Source organism: Chlorocebus sabaeus, chromosome 17 (assembly GCF_047675955.1).
Source record: "Chlorocebus sabaeus isolate Y175 chromosome 17, mChlSab1.0.hap1, whole genome shotgun sequence".
NCBI lineage: Eukaryota > Metazoa > Chordata > Mammalia > Primates > Cercopithecidae > Chlorocebus > Chlorocebus sabaeus.
The window spans coordinates 38,351,604-38,365,881 of record NC_132920.1 but is presented as its reverse complement, the minus strand read 5'-3'; the positions used below and the strand labels follow the sequence as shown (position 1 = coordinate 38,365,881).

General features: G+C 45.9%; 1 protein-coding gene across 6 annotated transcripts in view; it reads left to right on the top strand.

The window, feature by feature from the left end:
* Positions 1–14,278, top strand: part of BTBD9 (BTB domain containing 9) — a 469,792-nt gene that overhangs the window by 421,137 nt on the left and 34,377 nt on the right. The gene's annotated exons all lie outside the window — the stretch shown is intronic.

Here is a 14,278-nt window from a genome sequence, read left to right as displayed (position 1 = left end):
GACCACAGACACGCACCAGCACACCCGGCTAATTTTTGTATTTTTAGTAGAGGTGGGGTTTTACCATATTGGCCAGACTGGTCTTGAACTCCTGACCTTGTGATTCACCTGCCTCGGCCTCCCAAAGTGCTGGGATTACAGGCATGAGCCACCACACCCGGCCTTTTGAGATCATATCTCTTACAGCATTGCTTACTCTTCAGAGGGAAGTCTGTAATATTGTTACTGGGTTGTTGTTACTGTTCTCTTCCAAACCATACCCCACATAATGCTTGTGGCATTCACAGTCTAGCTGGGCTTCCCCTGGCAAAATTATTTCAATGCAGTGGTTCATTGATGGGCGGCACTCCTCAGGCATCACTGTGACATTTTGTGGGCAGGAATTTAGTGGTACTCTTGGCCCATGTGTCCGTTTATCCGGGATGCTGGGATGTCTCGGACTGAAGGGAAGATGGTGGTAGTGGCTCCCTGGGGGGAGGCTTTTGGACAGGAGGTGGCTGGGTGATTACAAGAAGGCAGGTGCTGATTTACCTTTTTGCCTGTTTATTTTCTTTTGGGAGGCAGTGTTTCGATTTACTGCATTCCTTGGAGGTTTGACATATCAATTAGATATTATCGACAGTAATAGAGGGGCAGTTGCTGTAGATGTGAAGTTTTTACTGGTAGGCCATGAAATGATACCCCAAGGGACTGTAACAGAGTGGCGTGATAAATATTGTGTTACCTGCACATGGGCAGAGGGACTGATTAATAGGGGAGGATGATTCTGTCTCCTGCACTAAAATGTTATTTATTCATTTGCTGTCAATCAAACCTTCTGTTCTAATTGGCTGAAAGGTTAAATCATCAAATCTGCTCATAAACCTGGTTAAGGTAGAAAGAAAAGCAGTGCTAAATCATAATCAGTGGCTTGTTTATTTACTGCATTCTTGCATCTGTATGACCTTGGAGAGCCTTTCTGTACCCTCTGGTTACAGTAGCAGCCCCAAACCTAGACTCACATGCATGGGTGGAGGGAGCTGGAAAGGAGAATATATTTGCCAGGCCTGGTAGTGTCCCCAGAATCTCAAGAAGGCAGTGATGGTGCTTGGTGTGACATTGCCTTTGCATAATTAGACCACCGCTATTCTTTCGGCTGCATTTTTAATGTATAGCTCTTGTGTTGCACGACACTTGTAAAAGGAAGAATTATTTTCGAAAAGACAAATATATTTCCACACTAACAGTTTCATAAAGATGTCAGCGAATAAGTATAGACATCATTAAATCACATTTTAAAGGCAGCCTTCTCATTGTGATAAATCTGCATTATCAAGTCTCATTTCTAAAATGAATCATACATTGTAAAACTTTATGAGAGTTGAGTAAAAGATCCCTGTTGGCCAGTACAAATGTATATTTTCAAACCATGCAGAAAGGATTCAAGTGCTAGTGAAAACACCGATAGGGTTATACCCGTTTCTTAGAAGCTGTATTTCAAGTACAAGCTACTTTGGGGTGGGATGGAGCTTTTTTCACTGCCAAAGTGAGTCAGTAGCTTATTCAAAGAAAGCCAAGAGTAAACTCTCATTCAAAGGACCTTTGTATTGAGTTTGGAGCTGTGAGAACACAGCCTGCTTTGCAGTGGGACTGGTGAATGTCAGTGTTACAGACCCACGGCGCTGAGGAAGGTGGGGCCATGCCCTGAGGCGCACTCACCATCTAGGGCAGGCCTGCCAACACCACCATCCACTGCCGCATTCTCAGCCTCATGCTCCCTGTACCCACCTCCATTGCCACCAGCCCAGAGACGCAAAACACATCAGCCTAAGAGGTAGACGTGCTTTTTCATTATCTTGATAGTTAAAATAACCTGGTTGTTTATTTTCAGTATAGAAAGCCACATCAACACATGACTCTGATATACCATATTGCCATATTAAGTAACGTGAAATATTACAGATATACCATATTAAAAATGGATCCGCCAAAGAGGGTCTAGTTATCCAGCTCTTTGGAAAGGAAAGATGGCAGAGATAGCCAAATGCTTTCCTTAGTGTTTGAAATGATTTACAATTGTATATGTATTTTAGGTCATCATGTTGCAGAAGAGTGTAACAAATGTTTATTGGTGCCTTGTATGGCAAAACCAGCCAACAGTATCTGCTTTTCCATCTTTTTAGTGACTGCTGAGTTCATTTCACTGTAGGAGCACACACTCATCTTCAGACCGTCTGGCTTTATTTATTCTTGTGACTCACCAAACTCTGCTGTTGTGTTGTTTCATGTTATGTCAGGTAAGATGCGTGACAACCCAGCATCGAGGCCGTATGACACAATGGAACAGTTTTAAGTCAGAGGCTCAGAAAATGAAAGTGGAGAAGTGAACCTAGGTGGGCGATTTAGTAAAGAGAGAGGATTTAGTCTAAAAAAGAGAAAGTGAGGCTGGGCGCAGTGGCTCACACCTGTAATCCCAGCACTTTGGGAGGCCGAGGTGGGCAGATCATGAGGTCAAGAGATCGACACCATCTTGGCCAACATAGTGAAACCCCATCTCTACTAAAATACAAAAAAAAGAAATTATCCAGGCATGGTGGCACGCACCTGTAGTTCCAGCTACTCAGGAGGCTGAGGCAGGGGAATCGTTTGAACCCAGGAGGCGGAGGTTGCAGCAAGCCAAGATTGCACCACTGCACTCCAGCCTGGCAACAGAGCAAGACTCGGTCTCAAAGAAAAAAAAGAAAGTGATAGTAATGACTTAATACTATCTGTCCCTCTCCTCATCCTCCTTCTGAAGAAATAGACTGGGCAGCACTTGGGCATATATTGCTCCTTTCTAGACCCTATACAAAGAGCTAGTCAATCATCAGTAGCTGTCAGTATCACCAAACCTGGTACACAGCCTCGGCGGGCACTCCAAAAAAGTGTACTGGAGATGGTCTCTCTAAAAGTCCCTCAATAAATGGATTGTTCTTTCCACGTTAGATAAAATGCCATGTAGAAGTAGAAACTGTCATTAAATTGTTATGCCTGAGAAATATACAGTCAGTTGATCAGTTGGGATTTGAGAATAAAGAAAATTAAGTCTAGCTGACCAGCATTTCCTTTATGAAGTTGCCCCGTGATAGCTTCAGTATGGCTGTCCTTCTTGTGAGCTTCTGTCTATGCCACACACACATTCAACTTCAGGGTTTAGAAGCTAGGCAACTAGTGGTAGACATTCCAGACCAGGACAGTCAGGGCCTGGACATGGGCCACACCTACTGGAATGGAACGGAATATTTGGGAAGGATCTAAAGTAGAAGTGAGTGAAAGTCAGGATAAGAAATCCCAGAGGACGTCTGGCAGGTCCAGGGGGTTGGGTTGTTGAGGACAACAGGTAAATAGCACAGCACAGAATCTGGCGCTTAGGGAGTGTTCCAGGCAAGTGGTAGCAGGTTCAGAAAACAGACTGCAGTACAAAGAGGGTTGGAAAGGTTACAACAGGAACTTAGGCCTTTCAGAAGTTCAGAGGTTTGGGTAGAACAGGAATTAGGGCCAAAGTTGTCCGCAGTCTGCTTTAGTACAAAGCTAAGAATGGTTTTTACATTTTTTAAAAATCGGAAAAAATAAAAGAGAATGTATGCCAGAGACCTGTGTGGCCTGCATGACCTGCATATTTACTGTCTGGCTCATTACAGAACACATTTGTCGCCCCTGGGGATAGGCATAGACTTGAATATAGAATAATCACTGGAACCAGAGGTATGACATACTAGTGAATTATCAGGAACCAGTAAGAGCCAGTTCCTAGGACCCAACTACACAACCAGAACAGGATCCAGAACAAGGCTCACGTGACTGCTGAGTCAGTTCCCATATTCCTCCTTCCTAAGGAGTAGATTGAAGGCAGAGCCCAGGGTAGACTTAGCATGTAAGGGAGGGTCAGTTGGTCCTGCAACAGGTAGGACATCCCTTGGGCACACTGGAGCAGCAGCAGGGCTTACCTTCACAGGGACAGTTTACAGCAGCCTCTGCCTCGTTTGACTGCACAGCTCCCTGCAGCATAGGGTTTTCCAGGTGTGACAGCAGAGACTCAAGTGATCAAGTGATTTGCCCAAGGCCATGCGGCCAGTGAAGGGCAAAACCTGGGCCCATGTGTTGGCTGTCTCTCTCAGTTAAAAAAAAAAAAAAAAAAAAGAAGGAGAAGAAAATAATTTTTAAAAAACCAAGCTGGGCCCAAACTCAGATGTTGTGATTCCTAGTCTGGTAGACATTCTGTTCCATCACAGCCCTTCTTCCATCCTAGTAATCCTGGACCTGCAAACCTCCCCGCCTGACTAGGATACCTGTGGAATACTTTTTTGAGAGCTGCATTTGGAACCTTCTTGCCCATGGTATTATCTCCATGTCAGTCCCTCATCCTCACTGCCACTAAAATTATCTTTCTAAGTCTTGCTTACTTTCTTATTCTGAAAGCCTCCCTTGATTTTTCCAATTTGCTGCCTTCTACCTAATGGGGCATAGGCTTGACCACTTTATTGTAGAACGGGGATTCCCTTTTTCCCTTTTTTTTGAGATGGAGTCTCACTCTGTTGCCCAGGTTAGAGTGCAGTGGCGCGATCTTGGCTCACTGCAACCTCTGTCTCCCATGTTCAAGTGATTCTCCTGCCTCAGCCTCCTGAGTAACTGGGACTACAGGCACCTGCCACCACACCTGGCTAATTTTTTTTCTTTTTTTTTTTTTTTCTTTTGGTATTTTTAGTAGAGAAAGAGTTTCACCATGTTGGCCAGGATGGTCTTGATCTCCTAACCTCATGATCCACCTGCCTCGGCCTCCCAAAGTGCTGGGATTACAGGCGTGAGCTACTGCACATGGCCCAGAACAGGGATTCTTAAAGTGTGGCTCCCAGGCCATCAGCATCACCTGGGAACATATTCGAAATGCAACTTCTCAGGCCCCACCTCTTCTACCTACTGAATCTGAAACTCCAAGGGTGGACCAGCAGTCTGTGTTTAGCATCCCCCACAGGCGATGCTGAACTTCATGTTTGAGAACCCCTGGAACAGCGCATCAGAATCACTTATGGATGCACACCCCTCCCCCATCGATGGGAAGCCTTGGAGGTGTGCTATATGTCCCAGCAGGACACTTGGTGGCTGCTATATTCCTCACTGACTATGAAGGTGTTAGTGACAGCTGCAACACAGTTCACTGTGTAGTGATTCTGTTATGAGGACCAGTGAGAATTTCACTACCATGACAAATCCTTCAGATGCTTTTACCAGCTGCCAACCCCTCCTGGTCCACAGGGAAATAATAGAGTTTAGGAGATGGGACATAAACCTGCCGTTACACATGCAGAAAATCCCCTTCTCCGGGGACTCAGACTTGGGAATTCTAACATCTAAGATCTTCAAAGGGAACCTATGTTTCCCAAATGCTTCCATTTCTGCAGAAGGCTTGATAGACTTGATTGGCCACCATAGTCCTAGCCAAGGACTCTCAGGAGTGCTCCACAGATCCTGTACCAGTCTGCTGGTCCACAGGTCTGTCTGCTAGTTAGGACATTTTGAGCCAAAGTTGGGAGTCATGGTTTTTCTTTATCATGAAGGTTATAAAATTGAAGATAAGAAAATGAAAATCATGAAAACAAAGATGGATACCCCAAGGGTACGTACCATCACTCAGAGTAGAGGCCCAATCACATGCTCTGAGTCAACAAACTGTACAATGTCAGAGTTGCATTCTTAATTGAGTGTGTTTCCCCTTTGTGATGTTTTGTTACATCCAGAAGAAATAGCCCCAAAAGAATACTTGTCATCTCTAATTATAGAACAGAGCCGTGCTGCTTCACAAGGAGTGAAAAGTGAAAATAGAGATATCCTCCTCAGAGCCTGAAAATTGATATTGAGGCCCTTTCCCCTGGGGCAGTATTTAGGCAAGGGATGGAACAGCGGAATGGTTAGTGGCAGTGGTGTGGGGGGCGCAGGTGGGGAGGGATTGGTCTGATTTTTTTTTTTTTTTTTTTTTTTTTTTTGGTTAATCTCTAAAGCCTCCTCAGTATAGAGTTTCAGATCTAGAGTTCTGCTGACTTGATGGGAAAAAAACAGCTGAATGATAAAACAGCTGAAATTTCATCTGTCTCTATATCTCCTGCCCCACACCCCTCCAGGGCTGCCCAGCAGGACACCAGTGTGATTCTGATGGCAACCAAGCCATCACAAAGTGGGGAGATGAGTAAATCATCTGATAACTTTAGGAAAATCTACTTTGTGCTTTCACACACTCCGTTGAACTTTTCAAAAATATTGACTAAACAACTTGCCAGCTGTGATTACCAACAGCTCTATTTGACAACCTTTGACAGAAAGCCAATGGGCACGTGCGACGTCATCCAGCGCTAACAGGGCCTTCATTAGCAGCTCATGAGGGGATGAGTGCTCTCCTGGCCTGGAAGAGTGATTCCTGTCCCCTGGTGCTGTTCACTCGAGCGTGGGTAAACTATTTGCTTAGCGAGCCCGGAGGCCGACATTGAAGCTTGACTGTTCGTCTCCATCACTCTAAGGGCTTTTTATGTTCAGATCTGCAGGAACACAAATAATATTCTTTCTAAGCTGCTCCAAAATACAAGTGATAGAAAATATCATGGAAAAGGTGAATTGCCAGACAGTAAGCCCTCATGACCGAGAGCTTATTCATAAAATGATGACAAATTTATTGCACACGTTCACTGCTGCCTTTCTGAGATGACTGGCTGATCCATCTGATTTTAAAGCCTGACAGTAGAATCAGAAAGAGTTACTGGTCAGGTTTTTCACCCATCCCCTTCACCCAGCAACCTTCCTCCTCAAGAAATAATACAGAAAAATCAGCTGATGTAGCTTCAGCAAGTGCCTTATGTTATTTTATTACGGGAGATTTCCATGTGCCAAGGATAACTTTTAACCTTGTTGAATGCAGTTTGACTTCTTGGCATCTGCCTTCAACTCCGCAAAACCCTCAGGGCAGGGGACTAGCAGTGAATAGCTAGGGATAGACTGAAACACAGTCTGAAAGGAAGCCATATTTTCTTGTGTCTCATGGCTGCTTGTTTACTATGAAGTAGTAAAGAAGTCATTGCTTGATATCTTAGCCCTGACGGCATGGACAAAATTCAAAGCAGGTGTAAAGAAATACATGGCATCAAACTTTGGGCATGCAGGAAGCCCAGGCTGGCAAAATATGGGTTGGGAATCTCTAGGGTTGCTGGTTTGTGGGGAATTAGGATTCCTCACAAAGAGCATGGGACCTCCCTTGCAGCCTCCTTCTTCCTGTTTTTGCTCTTCTGGCCAATTAAAGTGACCTGCAGACTCTCCCTGGCCTGTCACACCTTTAGCCTCTCTCAGTGCCCAGCAGAACACCCTACCTGTCTTGGCATCTGGTTTTTGTGTCAAATGATTTAAATTATTTAACTTAATATATGTGCTTAACATATGCCCTTGTCACCTGTCCTGTCTCGTTGTCTACCTTCTTTGTGAGCTCACAGGGAGCCAGCGGGCTAGGTCAGTCCTTGCTACACTCTGGCACTGGCATAATGCCACATGGCAGCCTAATGGTGCCAAGATGTGCAGGAAAAAGCAGGGTTGCAGAGAAAGCCCATCCTTGCCTGCATCTAGGCCAGTGTATGGCAGGAATCTGAGGGAGGGGCCAGAGAGTGACTTGGAACCAGCTGGTGGGGAGCGAGGGGCCTTGGAGAGAACATGCACCTTTTATAAGCCTGAGAGAGGTCTAGGCCAACACAAATGGACCCAGAAAGTCATCAACACCAGAGAGTGCTAGTGGTGACTTTTTTTAAATCAAGAAAGTGTTTGAAAAGAGGGATAAATGAAATTTTTTTTTTTTTTTGAGACGGAGTCTCGCTCTGTCGCCCAGGCTGGAGGCTGGAGTGCAGTAGTGCGATCTCGGCTCACTGCAAGCTCCGCCTCCTGGTTTCACACCATTCTCCTGCCTCAGCCTGCAGCTCAGTCCCAGCCTGTAGCTGGGACTACAGGTGCCTGCCACCACACCCGGCTAATTTTTTTTGTATTTTTAGTAGAGATGGGGTTTCACCATGTTAGCCAGGATGGTCTCGATCTCCTCACCTCGTGATCAGCCCGCCTCAGCCTCCCAAAGTGCTGGGATTACAGGCGTGAGCCACCGCGCCCGGCCATGATTTTTTGATTTTTTTTAAATTCAACTTTTTTATTGACAGAAACTGTCCCAGAAGAAAGATTGTTGCCACACACTGCCTCACATTGGCTTGCAGATCGTTCACTGTCTTGAATGTTCACACAGAATGCAGTGCTTTGTGTTGAATGCGACAATTAATGCAGATCCTGGAAAGGGCCTTTATGGGGCCTGCCTGGAAGACTTGTCACCTTTTCATTACAGAACTCATACTCAGAGATTCCAGTGCGTTAAATAGCTCTAGGCTAATCTTGGGCCGCTCCATGCTAAGGGCAATAGTTTTCATCATAGAAAAACATCTTTTTTTTTTACTCCAGAGATTGTTTTAAGCTCTCCCCAGTGCTCCCAACTTCTTAGCTGTTCAGCTGCGAATATCAGGCCCTTAATGGCTGGAGAGGGAGAGTCTATTTTTAAAGTTTTTACTGAATATCTCCCCAGTGTCAGGTGCTGAACGAATTTGGCATGTCATCAGATCTAAAATACCCACAGGGGTTTAGTGTAGTTTTTGGTATGAAATTGATCAGGTTTGATTCTGAGACCGCCTGGTGATCCTTCTGGAAGGCCACTCGCTTGCTTAGCTGTGTGTGAGATCACAGGTCAGGGCTGAGCTTTGTTTTGCCTGGGCTTTTGACATTAGTTTCCACAAAAACAGCCTTAAAAAAAAACACCTGAAATTCAGGGGCCAGCTAGTCCTCATTGTGTTCTAACTCCCTTTGGTATTTAAAACATTAGGAAATGAAATTGCCAAATTCTTAACATTTGAAAATTGGCTCCTGCCCATGCCTAGTCCTCACATTTCCAGGGTGCCTCTGGGAGGGAATGCGCTGCTGGGGGAGAAGGGAGGGGGTGGTATTGGAAAGCCACACGGAGCCAGGAGGCGGAGGCTGTCTCCTTGGAGGTAGCAGCCTTTTCAGAGCTCGCCTGCCCTCCTCACAGGCTGAAAGGAGCTGCTGACGTCATTAAATCAATAACTTTGTTTAGCATTGTGTTTCCTGGGGGCAGGAAATCCTCTGGGGAACAGCAGACTGAATTTTCTTCCTCCCCTCACCAGCCTCCAGAGATGTCTGCTGGCGGGGGGTGTGGCGGAGCTCCTGGCTCTGTCATTGCCATTTAGTGGAGACCTACACCCTAGTTTTTGTTATTTTTCACGCAAATTTCAGCAAAATTCCCAAGCTCGTAAGGTAGGTACTGAGAGGTCAAAAGTAGGAACAACCTTCTGAGCAACAGGGAGCAAATCAAAGTTTGTGAAGCCTGTGCAGGGTCATGTCCCCTAGTGCTGTGTCACTCCTTCTCAACCCTCCTATCCCCCAGCGGAGGCTGGCCCAGAGTAGCCCAGCCTGTTCTGTATAGGAATTTCACACATATGAAACCACAGCCCCAGGCAGGCCCCTCAGCACAGACCAGTGTCGCCCAGTGTTGCATCCACCAGCAGCCATTGCTGAGGAACGGGAGTGATTAGCCCAGAGCCTGTGTCAAGCCCAGAGCCCTTGCTCAGAAAGAGTTCCAGGCTTTAATGTTCTCCTGGCTACCAAGGGAGGGCCACTCCTGTGCCCGTCTTTAACTTCACCAAGGACAGGATCCCACAGCCTCTCCTGGCACCACATTAAGTGGTTTCTATAATAATTTTTCTGGTGGGTCAACAGGTTACTACGCAGTTGCCAGAATCAGCAAATTGCTTATTTCCCTTCCCCACATCACCCAGCCATGGGTCAGTCACACAAGAAGGGTCAGTTGGTGGACTCAACACAGTAGTGGCAAAATGTTGGTCTAGACACTTTGCTTAGCTCCTGAAACCTGGTCTGAGTGTTTTTTTCCCAAGAAAAGCTAGGAATTTTGGCCTCCCAAGCAAGTGACAGCAAGAGTTTGTTAACTACATAAATATAGCCCCATATCCCTGTTCAACATCAGACAAGGTTGAACCAGTCTCACTCTGTTGCCCAGGCTGGAGTGTAGTGGCATAATCTCAGCTCACTGTAACCTCCACCTCCTGGGTTCAAGTGAGTCTCGTGCCTCCGCCTCCCAAGTAGCTAGGATTATAGGCATGCATCACCACACCCTGCTAATTTTTGTATTTTTTAGTAGAGATGGACTTTTGCCATGTTGGCCGGGCTAGTCTTGAACTTCTGGCCTCAAGTGATCCACCTACCTAGGCCTCCCACAGTGCTGGGATTATAGATGTGAGCCACTGCACCCAGCCCAGAGTGAATTTTTTTTTTGAGACATAGTCTCACTCTATTGTCCAGGCTGGAGTGCAGCGGCGCTGTCTCGGCTCACTGCAACCTCCACCTCCCAGGTTCCAGCGGTTCTCCTGCCTCAGCCTCCTGAGTAGCTGGGATTACAGGTGCCCGCCACTACACCCCGGTAATTTTTGTATTTTTAATAGAGATAGGATGTCACCATGTTGTTCAGGCTGGTCTCGAACTCCTGACCTCAGGTGATCCGCCCACCTTGGCCTCCCAAAGTGCTGGGATTACAAGCATGAGCCACCGTGCCTGGCCCAGAGTGAATTTTTTATACAAAATCCATATTTATTGGAGCCTTTGAGAGCTCCAAGGACACAGACCAAACCGGGATGATCTGGGGATGAGGACCTTGTAACCTCCCATCTCCACACTGTATTGTATTAATTGGTTTGTTCTTTTAGGCTCTGGGTCTCCAAACTTTGAGCAAGATTAACTTGGATAATAGCTATTTATTAACCCATTTCTTATTGGCTTATTTGTTCAGAATCTTCTCAGAGACCTGAACTTTGCAACATAAAAATCTTTGTACCTAAAGAGCTCGGCTACAATGGCCAGCTTCTCTGTGAAAACCAACAAAGGCTCTAATACTTTTTGCCCAGAATGGGGAAGGGGAGGGGAGCTGTTAGGCCGAGGAACTCAGATGTGTGTAACCCCCTTGGTGTTCAGGAGGGCCTGGGACTCCTGATAATGTGTGGCAGTGTGTTCAAGACACACTCGTCCTAAAGAGTCCCGGTTTCTCTCTCATACCTGATGGTCTCTTGGAGAAGGCGGATAATAGACAAGGGTAAAGATCATTAATTATAAGATCCAAGTGTGACAGAAACCCTATTGGAAAGAACACGTCTCTTCAAAAGACTTACTAGACATTTAGAACTGTTTCAATAGAGTTTAAATTTGGGAGCGAAACCATTACACCTTGTAAGAAAGAAATGCCAGACCAAGACGGTGCTTCATAGACACTAATTTGATTGACTGGGCGTCCGCTGTTTCTGTTCTACACAAAAGCTCTTGCCCAGATGCAGACACACACACACACACACACACAACACACACACTCTTCCACCACCACTTGTGTACAAACATGAATGCAGAGACAGGAAGAAACACGAATTTGCTTTTTTCTGCATGATACTCAAAACCATTGAGTTTCTAGCACAGCTGCTGCTGCAGAAGAGAGAAAAGCACTTGGCCCCAGAGTCTGTTTATGTGTTTGAGCCGAGAAAGCGATTTTTGTTGCAAGAAGCTCTAAGTGAGACAGAGTCAGAGAATAAGAGAGAGAGAGAGATAATTATCTAAATTATGTTCGTGCTATTATCGAAGACGAATATAGTTAAAATGTAATTAAATATGACGGGCTAGCAGGATGTAAGCCAAGCTTTGGAATGGTAATCATCAATTACTGCATCCCCTTAGGGGAATCAAGGAGGCTTATGGCAGAGTCAGAGCGGCTTGGGGCTGGGGGACTGAGTGAGACGTCAAGCATTAAAACTCCCCCTCCCCTGTCTCCCCACGTAGTCATTCAAACCGCCATGGATGTCCCTGGGACACATCCCTTTCTGTAGCTGCCACAGCGTTAGAATATGAGGAGCTAGTGGGAGGGTCCTGCACCTCTCTTTGAGAGGCAACCCCTCTAAAAGGGAATGTGAACACAGAAGGTCAAACTCAAGACTGGCTTATGTTAGAGCAGTAGATGCAAGTGCCTTTACCAGACAGAAGTCTGAAGTTCCTCCTCTGCCAGAAAGCATCAAATGCTCACCTACCCAGATCAAGGAATCCCAGGAGGGAAGTCAGGCAGGGAGGTGGAAGTGGACTGTAGTCGGGACAGAAGATGCCACATGTCCATGCTAGCAAGCTGCTCCTACCACTCAATCTCTAACCTGGGCAAGGGGCCTGCTTTGGCCATACATTGAAATCACCTGAGGCATTTAAAAAGGACTCAAGCAGGGCCCACCCCCCAGAGGTTTTGAGCATTAATTGGTGCGGGCTGTGGTCTGGGAGTTCAAAAGTTTAGCTCCACGGGTGTTTCTGATGTGCAGCCAAGGTTCAGACCCACTGGTCCAGCTATAACCAGACTTCCGCTAACCACAACCAAGGGCAAGGCAGGCAGCAGGAAGTGAGGACTGGAGTTAGTTCTTATGTCCTTCCACGAACCTCAGCTGTACCTGTCTCGAGGCCAAGAAGAAAACAGTATAAGGATTTACTTTTCTTAATCCTGAAACATAATTTTTCTGTCAGTTCTGGTGCTAAATCCCCAAAGAATTTTGAACTTGGTGAGATTACTGTACAAGAGTCCATTTTAACAACGAGCTCTATCTAAGGCTGGGGTAGAAACTTGGCCACCTTCTTGGACCAGATGGGTGATGTGAGGGAGCAAGGCAGGCCAGGGCAGGCTGCAGGGAGTAAGAGAGACCACCAAAAGCTCTCCTCATCTCCAGCTGTTGTCAGACAGGGAAGAGGACTCACGCATGCCAGATCTTCTGGTTTCCAAGAGAAGTGAGGCATCTGTGTTTTGCTGTGAAATCTCCCAATGTTTAAGTGGAAGCTAACTCAGCGTTTAAAAATATACTCAGTAAACCAGCAAAGTATGTCTATGAGGCTCCCATGTGCAACTTTTGAACTTAGTGAGCCTTTGGCTAGTCAGCATGTGGCCAAACAATCACAAATTCCCATAGCTCCTAACGCAGTTTTCTGCCACCTCAGGTCGGCAGTCAGGTTAGACCAACGTGGCCCCATTTTTCCTAAGCCTGACACATAGAGGGTCTCAATAAATAGTTGTTGAATGGACAAACAGGGTGAATGGAGCGAACCCAGAATTCCCTGTAAGTCTGGGTGGCAAGACAGCTATAAAATCCAGTTAAGTGTGATGCAGAACAAAAGAACATACTCCTGGGGTGCCAGATTAGAGAGGCCTGCACAGAGTCTTCACTTTAGACTGGTATCAGAGATCTGGGGCCAAGGAAGCTCTTCAGAAGGGAATAAACAGGATCCGGGCTGATTTTGAGTCTGCCACATAGGACACCCTCTCTAGCTCTGCCTTTGGGGACCCAGCAGGGACAGACGTGCAGGCCCAGCTCAAGGGCTGTTAAAACACTGTAATTCCCACTTCACCCAGTGTTCTGGAAAATGCTCTCTCTCTCATATCCCCAGTCCATAGATCATCTTTAGATATGATTAAAGAGATGAATGTGGTCCTTGGCCCATCACTACAATGCACCAGACAATAAGAACAGCATGCTTGGAGGGACGGCGGGCAGCTGTGGGGTCAGCACAAGAGGCTCAGTCGTAAAGAACTGTCAGAGGGATCTTCAGTCAAGTCTCGATGCTCACTGAAGGCCTTTAATACCCGTCATGTCTCAGTGCCACACGGCTTGGAGAGGGCACCGCCGTCACTGCCATAAGCTCAGTTGACAGGGTACAGGTTTTATTATTTCCTCCCTTTTCGAGAATCTGTTCCAAAGGTTCATGCCTGCCTTCCAGCCCTGCTTCCAAAGGCTGTAAATACATATGCTTCCCATGTACCTTTTCCACTCCTCATCACCACAGGCTCTGCTGCCTTTCTTAGGCTCTGCTTTTTTTTAATTGTAATTGAAAAGAATTATCAAAGTTATACATGGACATAGTTTTGAGAATGAAGTAAAACCACAAGACTTTTAACAAAGAGCAGCAGTCCTCTGCTTCGTGCTTCCCTACCCTGAGTCCCATTCTCCAAAAGCAACTGCTTTTCTTTTTCCTCTTTTAAAAAATAATTTTGAAAAAAAACCATATATTCCAAAAAATATATTTAATGTGATTTACAAATCTAAAACCGTAGACTGAAATGTTTCCCTCCTACCTTTCCTTCAGAGATAGTTGATGCATTTACTTTGTT